Raw genomic sequence first — 4103 nt, forward strand, 5'->3', positions numbered from 1 at the left:
CTTTTTCTGTCTGACATTTCACTTTGCATAATACCCTCTAGGTCCATCCAAGTTGTTACAAAGCTGTCAGCATACTTTTTTTAAAAATTTAAGTCAGTAATCTAATCAATTTCAGAAAAAGTTAAATGACTGTGAGAAAGCTGAAATCCTGACAGAAGGCAGGTGATAAGCCATGTGATTTTTCAATAAACACTGATGGGAATGGCAGGTCTTTTTTTCTAGGTCAATTTAGGTAAGAAAGTGCAAAACCTTTAAGAGGTGATGATGGGTTATCTTGGTGATTCGTCGACTTATTTTTTTTCAGAGATGATATAAAGAAGCTATCACTCTTGAAAAGACAAAGTAAGAGAATAGCAGCAAGTAAAAAGAACTAAAACATGATGAAGTCTTGACAGATACCAATCAAAGGGAAAGTGAATTTAAAGAAAAGAAAAGAATCAAAACTTGGGAAGGACTGACTCTGTTTTCCCATTCTGTCTTCATTTTCTTAATGTACTTATGAATGTATCTTTAGGAGAGAATCACTTCTCATTTTTGTGGCAATATGGGACTTCTCTTTGATTGACTAGTTCAGTTAGTTTCTCTTGTGAGGAAGGGTGGTGTTCCAGAGGTTAAGATGGAGGGAGAGAGGAATAGGTGGAGCACAGAGGATTATTAGGACAGTGAAACTATTCCGTATGATACTATAATGATGGATACATTGTCATTATACATTTGTCTAAATGCATAGAATATAGAACAACAACAATGAACTCTAACGTACAGTATGGACTTTGAGTGATAATAATGTCCATGTAGGCTCATCAATCGTAACAAAAGTACCGCTCTGTACCTTCTTTTCAATTTTTCAGTGAACCTAAAACTGCTGTAGGAAAATCAAGTCTTCAATAAAGAAATTTTAAAGAAGAAAAAATAATACTGATAAAAAAATTTTTAAAGAAGTGTGGTATTGGAATAGACACTGTTATTCACAATCACAGTATCCATTTCCCCCTTCTTCCATCCTAACAAAATCCAATTCTGTTCAGGCATCCTCCTCAGTTTCCCAGAGCCCAGTTGACTCAGGAGAAACTGACTCCTTCCTCAGTTCCAGGAGTAGGTCTTGATTAGTCTCAGCTATTCAAGGTAGTCCCATCATTCTTACAAGTGACTGATTCAGAAATCCAAGTTTAAAGACAATCAGTGCATGGCATTGTCTGAGTGACTGTGGTCACATGACCATAGCCTACCCAATCACACTGTAGGAAAGGACTTTTAGGATATGTTTGAGAAAGATGCTTTCTTGCTCTCTCCCACTAAACATGAATAAAGAAGCACATTGCCCCAAGTGCTGCTGGCACTAGCAGCCACTTTGCAACCATGAGGAAAGTCCAACTGAAAACAAAAGAAACACATGAAGGAGAGCAGAACCAAGAGAATTGAAAGAATGGTGCCTGGAGCTTGCATTACTTTTGGTCATGGTAGTAGATTTCCTTAATTTTTAAACAGTTTTACCTTATTTTCATTACCTGCTACTGGGAATAATCTGACCAGTACAGGTTGTCCCTACTTGACGCATGTAAATTGGTTTTTACATCATCTTTTGCTCACATATATCCATGATTATTTGCTACACTTGGGCAACCAAGTATTTTCAAAACATATCATACATAGTCAGTTGTGTTAATATAATTATAAGCCTCCAATAAGACTAACCAAAAGCCTAAACTCACAGAATTTGACCAAATCTGCCAAACTGGTCAGTCGTGAGTTTATTCATCCAACAAGGAATTATTGACAGCCTAATATGCAGAAAGCATTAAACAATGTGAAGTCCGCTGCACCCTGATTCTGTCCCTTTAAATTATATTTGAGTACAAAGAAAATAGGGCAATCTGTGATTATGCATATATTCATTACAAACTACTGCACAAATATTTGGCTAATAACTATGAGTTAAATGGTATGACATTCCCATGAGAAAATTAATTACTTGAACATGTGTTGCATAAAATATGTCAGATCATTTATTTGGATGTTGTGGATTCAGTATTGGTTTTTAACCAAAGGAAATACATGAGAAATAAACATGAAATGCACACTCTATACATCATAAATGTCATGTTATGCCCAAGGGCTTATTGCAAGTGAACAATTTTTTTCTGGATGAAGAGAGTAGTGTCTGAAAGATCATAAGATCACAGATCCAAAGAAAGGAGCCCTGTTGCAATGAGTTTTTCATGTCTTAAGGTTTGCACCTATTGATAACTTGTCTATTTAAACACTATGTTTCAGATAAATAACTATGTGTAAAGAATGGGTAGATTAATCATTTCAGATACCAAACTGCCTTCTAAAGTAATTTGGAATTCTATCTGCCTAGGAATTTAAAAAGTAGAGATTTATGGTGTGATATGAATATCTACATTCTGATTTTTTTATGGTTTTAGCAATTTTGAGGAAGAAGGGTCTATATAAAGATCTATAGGTTAGAGACTGTAAAAATTGCCACTAAAGATGGACATATTATACTACAATAAATGATGGTGCAAGATAACTAAATGGAAAAAAAGAAACTAATAAAGTCAGATATATACACGAACAAACTGAAGACTCTACTGTTTACTGAGAGCCAAGAAACAGTTCACGAATGGAAAGGAAATTCCCCAGGGAAGCATATGGGCTTTTTACTTTGTATACTCCAGAGAGAATATTCTTATCCAGTCATACAGCAGGACCTTCTCCATATTAAAACAGATACAGGATAAGAATGATGCCCGTTCCATAAACTAACCATGTTAGAGCAGGTTTGCTTTGGTTTCAGGCCAAAAGATTTGTCCTTTAAAATATCCAAGCTCACATAACTAGAATGTCTTATATCCAACTTCTGATTCACAAAATGATATTTGTCCTCCCAGTCTCAGACTTGACAAATAGCCTAATTTATTTCTCATTTTCTTAGCTTTGGTACAAGCATTCTCTAGGCTAGAATTATTTATTTGAACACATTTGCGTTGAGATTATACATTTTCTATAGGGCACCAAAGTGCATTCCTCTGCTCTAAGTCTTCTCTTTACATATGAAGGAGTATTGTCACAGTTGCAGTGGATGGGATGATTTCAAGAGTAATGTTTTCAGAGACTGTGGACATTTTGCTTTAGAGCAGTAACAAAAACTTCTATGCCAACTCAGACCCAGCTCATGATTTGAACTACTTTGAAGTATGTGGGTGGAGGTTACAGTATTATGTGGGATATGTGTGAGGTGGAGAGGAGGAATATAAAAAGAAATGTTCTCTGGCAAAACCAGAAACCTACACTTGGACAGTTAATTTTATCAACATTTCTAATAATTATGAACCATTAAAACTTATTCTCTGGTCAAACAGGAAAAAAGACAAATACAGTATGATATCACTTATATATGGAATTCAAAAAGGCCAAACTGATATAACCAGAGAGTAGAATGGCAGTTGCCAGGGGTTGGGGGTGGGGGAAATGAAAAGATAGTGGTCAAAGTTAGTACAAACTCACAGTTATTAGATTAACAAATTCTGAGGAGCTAAGGTGCAGCCTGATGATTATAGCTAATGATACTGTATCACATACTTGAATGTTGCTAAGAGACGAAAATTTAAATGTTCTCATCACAAAAAGGAAATGGTAATTATGTGACAGGATGGAGGTGTTAGCTAATGCTACGCTGCTAATCATTTTACAATATATAAGTGCATCAAATCAACACATTATACACCTTAAACTAACACAATATGTCAATTATACTTCAGTAAGGCTGGGGGCAAAAAAAGAATAAGTGAAAGACTAAAAAGTAACTCAAGAAGGTAGGGACTTCCCTGGTGGTACAGTGGATAAGAATCTGCCTGCCAATGCAGGGGACACAGGTTTGATCCCTGGTCCGGGAAGATTCCATAAGCTGAGGAGCAGCTAAGCCCGTGAACCACAACTACTGAGCCTTCATGCAGCAACTACTGAAGCCTGTGCTGTAGAGCCTCTGCTCAGCAACAAGAGAAGGCACCCCAATGAGCAACCCATGCACCCTAACAAAGAGTAGTTCCCGCTCACTGCAGGAAAAAGCCCGCGCAGCAGTCAACAACCAGTGCAAC

This window comes from Ovis aries, chromosome X, assembly GCF_016772045.2.
Source record: "Ovis aries strain OAR_USU_Benz2616 breed Rambouillet chromosome X, ARS-UI_Ramb_v3.0, whole genome shotgun sequence".
In the NCBI taxonomy this organism is placed as follows: Eukaryota; Metazoa; Chordata; class Mammalia; order Artiodactyla; family Bovidae; genus Ovis; species Ovis aries.